The sequence below is a fragment of the Leopardus geoffroyi genome, chromosome D1 (genome assembly GCF_018350155.1).
Source record: "Leopardus geoffroyi isolate Oge1 chromosome D1, O.geoffroyi_Oge1_pat1.0, whole genome shotgun sequence".
Lineage (NCBI taxonomy): Eukaryota > Metazoa > Chordata > Mammalia > Carnivora > Felidae > Leopardus > Leopardus geoffroyi.
Window position 1 is genome coordinate 63,852,971 of NC_059329.1, and position 8,941 is coordinate 63,861,911.

Genomic DNA, 8,941 nt, shown 5'->3' on the forward strand with positions numbered 1-8,941 from the left:
TGAGCAGACTGGCTGGAATCTTCAAAATGATTTATGGATTCTCTGAAAACCCTGTGAATTTAATTATGGAGTATTTGTGACAAGTGTCTTCCATGTCATTCTGTTAACACCAATTTCTTACGCTAGGTTTATACTTTTTCATCAGGATTTTCTCCTAACAAACTTGTTGACCTTTCTGTTAATCATAACAATGTGGTTATAGATGTTATGGAATTCTTTAGGCAGGTAGTCATACTATCCGCAAATAATAGACATTTTATTTCTTTTAAAAAATTTATTTTTTTAATGTTTATTTATTTTTGAGAGAGAGAAAATGAATGAGTGGGAGAGGAGCAGAGAGGGAAACACAGAATCTGAAGCAGGTTCTAGGCTCTGAGCTATCAGCACAGAGCCTGACATGGGGCTCGAACCCACGAACTGTGAGATCATGACCTGAGCCAGAGTCAGACGCTTAACTGACTGAGCCACCCAGGTGCCCCTAGACATTTTATTTCTTATCTTTTAATCCTTAGTGTTGTAATTGTTATCTTACTGTGATCAGTGGAGGTGTAATTAAATATGGAACAAGAACTTTGATACAGGGTATATTTTAATGTTCTTGACTTTAAATTTTTTTTTTCTTAATGTTTTTATTTATTTTTGAGACAGAGAGAGACAGAGCATAAGCAGGGAAGGGGCAGAGAGGGAGGGAGACACAGAATCGGAAGCAGGCTCCAGGCTCCGAGCCATCAGCACAGAGCCCGATGCAGGGCTCGAACCCACAGACTGTGAGATCATGACCTGAGCCGAAGTCGGACGGTCAACGGACTGAGCCACCCAGGCGCCCCCCCTTTTTTTTTTTTTTTTAATTTTTTTTTTCAACGTTTATTTATTTTTGGGACAGAGAGAGACAGAGCATGAACGGGGGAGGGGCAGAGAGAGAGGCAGACACAGAATCGGAAACAGGCTCCAGGCTCTGAGCCATCAGCCCAGAGCCTGATGCGGGGCTCGAACTCGCGGACCGCGAGATCGTGACCTGGCTGAAGTCGGTCGCTTAACCGACTGCGCCACCCAGGCGCCCCAATGTTCTTGACTTTAAAGAGAATATTTTTAACATTTCACCATTAAATATGATGTTTCCTATATATTTGTGGGAGATGTTCCTGATTAAACAACTTTCATTATATTGTCAGTGTGCTAACTTTATTATGAATCTGTGTTGAATTTTTTTTTTTTTAGTTAAACAATGATTTTGTTGCTTGAGAACTTAGACAAATGTATGCAACCAGGGCAGAAGCTGTGGATGACTCATATTTCTAGTTGGAGAGGAGGACTCATATGATTTTACAATATTGGGCCAACTAGTGAATATGGCTCTTGACCAGAAACAGAAAAATGTAAAACACTTCATGAATTTGCCCAGAGGCCACACTAATCTCTGTATAGTTACAATTTTAGTATATGTACTGATAAATCCTAATAAATGTATTGAGATAAATTCACATAACATAACATTCACCATTTTTTATCTATTTTAAAGTGTATAATTCAAAGGTTTTTACTATGTTCACAATGTTGTACATCAAAGGACACTACCAGAAGAGTGAAGAGACAATCCAATGAATAGGAGACAATTTTTTCTTTCTTCCTTCCTTTCTTGCTTTTCTTTCTTTCTTTCTTTCTTTCTTTCTTTCTTTCTTTCTTTCTTTCTTTCTTTCTTTCTTTCTCTTTCATTCTTTCGTCTATCTACCCATCTATCTATCTATTATCTATCTGTCAATCATCTATCTAAATCCAGAACATTTTTATCACCCCAAAGAAACTTCATCCCCATTCAACAGTACCTCCTCATTTCCCCTCCTCACTATTGTAGAGATCACTAATGTACTTTCTATCTCTATGAATTTGCCCATTCTGAACATTTCATATAAGTAGAATCATACAGCATGTGGCCTTTTGTGTCTACCTTCTTTCATTTAGCATGTTTTTTCCAGGGTTCATCCATGTTGTAGCATGCATCAGTACTTCATTCTGTTTTATGGCTGAATGACATTCTATTGTATGGGTCTACCACATTTGTTTATCCATTCATCAGTTGACGGACATTTGGGTTATTTTTGTTTTTTGGCTATTATGAATAATGCTGCCATTATCAATTTGTTTACAAGTTTTTATGTGAACGTCTCTTGGAATTGAAATCTAGAAGTGGAAATGCTGGGTCATATGGTAATTCTGTGTTTAACTTTTTGAAGAGCTTCCTGTTTTTCACAGCCATTGCACTGTTTTACATTTTTACCAGCCGTGTAATGGAGAATTCAGTTTTACCACATCCTCTTATTTGTTTATTCCATTTTATTTCCATCTCCACTTTTATTCTCATTTCCTTCATAGACATCCACTTTAATGGGTTTGATATGTATGCTAATGTGTGTGGCCATGTAAGTATACTGGTAAAACGTATAATCTCTTTTTTACATGAGTATATATTATTAATTTATATAAATAGTTGTGTAATATAGACTTTGTTCTATTTCTTTTTGCCCCCTTTCTCTGTGTGATCTCTTCATGTTGTCTCCTAGATGGTAACTTCATTGTAGTTGGGCTTCTTATATGGTGGTTAAAGACCCCATAAGATAGTGTTCCTAGCAAACAAGGTGGAAAATGCATGGCATTTTTATGATCTAGCAATGGACTGTATAGTGTCACTTCTGCAGTGCTCTTTGGTTGAGGTAATCACAAAATCTGCTCAGTTTCAGGAGGAGAGGACAGAGACCCTACTTCTTGATGTGAAGAATGTCAAAGAATTTGGATATCTATGAAAACTTTCATGGATATTTGATCTGTTATTAAATAAAAATAGCTGGTTATGGCAGACCTTACTTGATTATGAGAAATATGACTTTGTTCTCAATCATTGACAAAACTAGCTAAATCATATTTTTTTAAATCATATTCTCCCTTACAGAGGTTTATTTCTGTCTGTGTGTGCTGTGTTATACCTAGAGGAGAGCCCAGTAATATAGTAATAATAGTTCATATATTTTTAATCCCTTGCTAACTGTGGGATACTAAGCATTGGGATTAATGTTCTTAATTGTAATTTCTACAACAATCCTTTGAAGTAAGTGCTGCTGCTGCTGTTATTGTTGTTATTATCATCAACTAAACTGGTGCACATTCGGCTCGCTGGTTATGAAAATGTTGAAATACTTCCATACTGAGTGGTAAACAGCTGCTGCTTCAAGGGTGTCTTTGATATCCTGGTCATCCAGACTGCATACCCTTCCCCACAATCCAACAGCAGCTAAAAGGCTAATTCTGGGTGCTATAGAGAGCCAGACTCCACCCAGAATGTTCAGTGCTTCTGCCTTTCCATTTACCATTTTGAACACCACTCCTAGATAGTGTTATTTTGGAAATGGAAGAAAAGATCAGACACAGAGAAGTTAAATGACTTGTCCTGACCACATAGCCAGGATTCAGCTTAGGAAATCCTAGACCCCCACCTGTGCTGTTAACTACTCTCCTGTAATGTGAAGTCTGTGAATGTTTGTGGAATAAATCGGCAGAATTAAGATTCTGTGATCTTTTCCCCCCAAATGACAAAGAAGGAAGTTTGGAAAGAGGTAAGGATGCTTCTATGAGTCCTAGAGGCTAGAATAAATAGATTTTCCTAGGATGCTTGGTATGGCTATCAGCAGACACAGATGGACTTCCCCTCCAAAATTTGGTTTGGATGTTATGACTGATAACATGTTTCTCCCTCTCTCCTTCCCTCCCTCCCTCTCCTTCTCTCTCTCTCTCTCTCTCTCTCTCTCTCTCTCTCTCACACACACACACACACACACACACACACACACACACACACATTGAATGAAAAGGTTCATTACTTACATAATTGAGGTCTCTGTGGAGAATAGGGAAGACCTTTCGAAGACGTCTGAAATGTCTGAAGAGCAAGGAAAGGAAGTGGCCTGGGTTTTTATTGTGGTGAGGGGTGGGGCTGGGTAAAACTTCATGTACTTTGGGAAGGGTGTGTGTGGTTTGCATTTGTGCTGATGCTAAATATGGGAACATCAGAGCTTTCTCATTAGTTTACCCAGATGTGGATACAAGGGGAAGAGTGAAAGAGGAGTTTAAAAAGTTGTTAGCAGTCAAATATCAACCACCCAAAAAAGGAGTTGTACTCCTCATTATAGTGCTTTATTCCAATTTCCTTTTTCCTTTCCAGCCTAGAGTTATTGCAGCATAGTAGAAAGAGCACAGGCTTTCATATCTGAAACTTTAGAAATCATGTCTTAAGGAGTACATCTATGAGAACTGGCAAAAATGAAGCTCACAGTCAGCTCTACTCACAAGATTTGTTGTTTATTTCTTTATTTCTTTACTTCTTTACTTTATTTTTATATGAAATATAATTTATTGTCAAATTGGTTTCCATACAACACCCAGTGCTCATCCCAACAGGTTACTCATAGGATTTATAAATCATTCAAAGGATGACTAAGAGAATTGCAGAGATAAGAGATATATTTGAGTTTATTAGGCTGCTTGACATTCCCCTTAGGTTTCTTATAGGAAATGTGTTCAATGTGGTAAGGATGACTGGTGGTCAGGTGAGGAATTCACCAGGTATAAATTGTACCCAAGAAACGGTGTAAAGTTTATCTATGGCACTCAGCAACCTTTGACCCATCCACTCCCTGAAACAACCTCCTGATAGAGGAAAAACAGTAATTCTGGGGCTCAGCAAACCACACAATCTAGGTTCAGATATCTGAACAATTTGCTACACTATAATCTATGATATTTTCCTGACATCTGTACCATAAATAAATCAATATCACCTCACTTGCATTTGCATTACAGGTCCTAGGATTTTTCCTTTTATGTTTGTTTTATATGTTTGGTTTATATATAGTCCTATGGGCAAGATGGGCTATGGTTAACCTCTGCCTGAAATAACTACCTTTGGATTTTTTTTTCTGTGAAACTTACTAGGAGATTGGATGATGATGAGTTTGGGGTGGAGTTAAGAAATGGGAATCACTTAAGTCTTAGAGTTCAGTGACTAGATTGTCTTTCCTCAGGACATTTCTTCTACATCTCCCCACTATGTCTTTCCTCCAGCCTCTCAATCTAGTCATCTAGAAGAAAGAGAAAGGACAAAGGAATACTTTAGCCATGCTCTCTTTAGAGGCATGAATGGAGGTCAGGCTTGTGGAAACAAACTTTCTCTTCCCTTAAAGTAATTCCCTCTGTATTTTTTTCTTACCACTGTCTGGACATTCATTCCATCTCAGCATCTTGTTTGTCTCTGGATTTTCAGGCCTACAATGGGGAGATAACTGATGTATTCTAATCTTCCTTGCTCCAAGGTCTTCTGGCTTCTTCCTTCCTGCTTTCTCTTCAAAAGACTCTTCCATACGCAGATAGGGAATAATAAGATTAATAATTCTTTTTCCTAAGACTTCAGTAAATCTTTACTGAACATCTACTAAGTGTGAGGCCTTATGCTAATATTACAGAAATATGTGTGAATAAATTGACCATTGCCCATACAAACCGTGTTTTATGGGGCAGGGGTAGGAAACAGATATGCAAGTAAATAATGAAGTTAAAAGATGCTAATCACAAGAGATGAGGAATGTCACCCCAAGTCTTACACTGAGAAAAGAGCTTCTAACTTTGCCTAACTTGTTCTTCCAAGGCTAGTTGAAAGGCTACCTCCCTGTAAAGAGTTCTTGGATGAACAACCAGTTGCATTCTCTATTTGACCAGTTGACCAACTGTCACATTTCATATCTTCAGTGTCACTTAACTCATTGTATTTTTGCTCCCTCCTGGATTGTGAGCTGCTTGTGAACAAGAGCTGTGTCCGTTCCATTTTAGGCATAGTTGGATGTGATTTGCAAACATTATCATAAAGAATTTTTGCATCTTCATGAATAAGTTTGGGTTATACTTTTCTTTCCTTGCAGGGTCCTTGTCCAACTTAGTGGCTTGATGAAATACCCTTATAAAGGAAATTGATTGCTCTCCCTTTTCTCCCTTCTCCAAACTATTTTATGAGATAGGCATTTGTTTTTGAGTATATAGTTGTGCTGTAAAAATGAGTCTGGAGTCTTTCAGGGGTGGAGAATTGGAAAACAAATTTGGTTCCAGTTAGCTACATTTTCTTTCTTTTTTTAAATTTTTAATGTTTATTTATATTTGAGAGAGAGAGAGAGAGAGAGAGAGACCAAAAACAGTGGAGGGACAGAGATAGAGGGAGACACAGAATCTGAAGCAGGCTTCATTCTCCTAGGTGTCACCACAGAGCCCTAAGCGGGGCTCGAACTCACAAACTGTGAGATCAAGACCCCAGCCAAAGTCAGACCCTTAATGAGTGAGCCACCCAGGTGCCCCTGGTTAACTACATTTTCTAACGTGACTGTATAATTTTACATTTGCATTCTTACCAGCAGTGTTTGTGAATTCCAGTTGGCCATATTTTTGTCAACACTAGTATTGTTAGTCATTTGAGTGGGTGTGCAGTGCTATCTCATTATGGCTTTAATTTGCATTTCACTAGTAATGAATTATTTTGAACATTTTTATGTACTTATTGATCATTTGTATATCTTCTTTTGTGAAATGTCTGTTAAAATATTCTCCCAGTTTTGTCTTTTTTTTTCTTTTTGACTCTTAAATGTTCTTTATATATTCTGGATACAAGACTTTTGTCCAATATGTCTTGCAAAGTTTTCTCCCATTCTGTGGCTTGATATTTTTTTAAATGTTTATATATTTATTTTGAGAGACAGAGAGAGAAAGCAAGAGTGGGGGAGGGCAGGGAGAGGGAGAGAGAGAATCCTAATTTGACTCTACGCTCAGCACAAAACCTGATGTGGGGCTTGATTTCACCACTGTGAGATCACGACCTGAACTGATATCAAGAGTTGGATACTTAACTGACTGAGCTACCCATGTGTCTCTGATATTTTCTTTTGTTAACTATGTCTTTCAGAGGGTAAAACTATTTTAACCTCAATGAATGCTCTTTTATCAATTTTTCTTGTATTGTGTTTTGTGTGTCCTGTTTAAGGAAGTCTTGCCTAGCCTAACCCAATGTTATGAAGATTTTCTTTCTTGTTTCCTTCCCCAAAATTAATTGTTTTAGCTCTTATATTGACTTCTGTGACCCATTTTCTGTTAACATTTGTTAATGGTGGGAAACAAGGATGAAGGTTCATTTCCCCCACTATACAAATATCTAGTTGTTCTGGCACAATTTCTTGAAGACATCTTTTCCATATTAGTTCAGTGAGTAGCTATAAAAAAAACTAATTATGTAACTGTTAGTCTATTTATGAACTCTCTCTTCTATTATAAAAAAAATCCAAAGAAATTGAAGAATATATGAAGACATATAAAATGTTCATTGATTGGGAAGATGGGGGAGGAGTAGGAGGGCCCTAGGTTCACCTTGTCCCATGAATATAACTAGATGACTGTCAAATCATCAAAATACTCCAGAAATAACATGAAGACTGATGGAACAAACTCCATAACTGAAGGGAGAGAAGAGTCCCCATCAAACAAGGTAGGAAGTGTGGAGATGAGGTTTAGGGCAGAAATAAATTATGGCAGCTTGGAGGTGAGGGAGCCTTAGATACAGCTGAGGGTGAGAGAGAGAGGAGAACATGGTGTGTGTTGGGGGTGGTGGGGTGGGGTGGAAGGCACAAGAGGAACATTTCCCCATAGCCATTGACTTGGAAAGCAGAAGACGCCGAATTTCCTGAGTTCTTGCAACCAGCGAGACTTAAAGCCTGGAGTTTTAAGGGTCAGAGGGTTTGGCTGGGATAGAGCCTGGAGGGTACTGCCCTGCTTCTAGAGAGAAGGCAGGCAAACAACCCATCAGTGGATAGCATGGAAACAGTGTGATGAATAGCACCTGGACACACAGTGAGGAGAATATTTGCTCTTCTTGGAGCTTGTCCCTGAGAGGCAGTGTTTATGGAGATACTTCTTTGAGAAAAAAGGAGCTGGCCTGCACCATTCTCCTCTCCTTCCCCTTAGCATAAACACAGAGCCACCTGCAGGAAGGAGCACACAGTAGGAGGACAATGGCTGCCTAACTTGCATATACCAAGTCCCACCCCCATGTACTCTGGTAGAACCCCACTACCTAGTCATGCTTGCCTCAGTCCCGGTGTGTGTGTGTGTGTGCCTCCCCAGAAGACCAGCACAGGCCCCTGCCCACAGTCCATTTCCTGACCAGAGAGTTCTTCAGGGCCCCAGTTCTAGAAGAGGTGGTGACAGGTCTCATTTTATAAGCAGCACACCTAGTTAAAATTCACCACTTTCAGACTAGGGATGAAACACTGCCAACAGCAGGATAGGAGAACCTCTGCAGAGGACTGGCCTGAAGGATAGAGCAGCCAGAAAAAAGCATAGTGCATGGAGCACACACTGAAGACAGTCCCTGAACTGCCAGGCCCTAGGCATTCCATGATCTCTTCTCCATAAGGCCATTACTTTCAGGAGCAAAAGACACAACTGGCTTTTCTAATAACAGAAGTAGCCAGATACTTAGGCATATGAGAAGACACAGGAATCTATTCCAAATGAAAGAAAAAGATAAGGCCATGGCCAGAGATCTAAGCTGAACAGATATAAGTAACATACCTGATGGAGAATTTAAAGCAATGATCATAAGGATACTCACTGGACCTGAAAAAAGAATGGAAGACATCAGTGAGACCCTTACCACAGAGATAAAGAATTGAAAAAGAAATAATCAGAGATGAAGAGTGCAATAAACAAGATTAGAAGCGTGTTTGATGCAATCAACAGCAGGCTGGAAGAAACAGAGAAATGAATTAATGACCTAGAACACAAAGCAATAGAAGGCAAGGAAGGTGAAAAAAAGAGAGAAAGAAGAATTATGCAGAGTGAGAATAGACCTACGGAACTCAGT

At 39.0% G+C, this 8,941-nt stretch overlaps 1 protein-coding gene across 1 annotated transcript in view; it reads right to left on the reverse strand.

Annotated features, from left to right (window-relative positions):
• The window catches only part of LOC123601307 (interferon-induced very large GTPase 1-like), a 66,760-nt gene extending 62,629 nt beyond the window's left edge, over positions 1-4,131 (reverse strand). Inside the window, exon 1 of the mRNA XM_045484348.1 lies at positions 3,874-4,131. The gene's annotated coding sequence lies outside the window, so the exon portion shown is untranslated. The remainder of the gene's footprint in view (positions 1-3,873) is intronic.
• Positions 4,132-8,941: the final 4,810 nt, after the last annotated feature.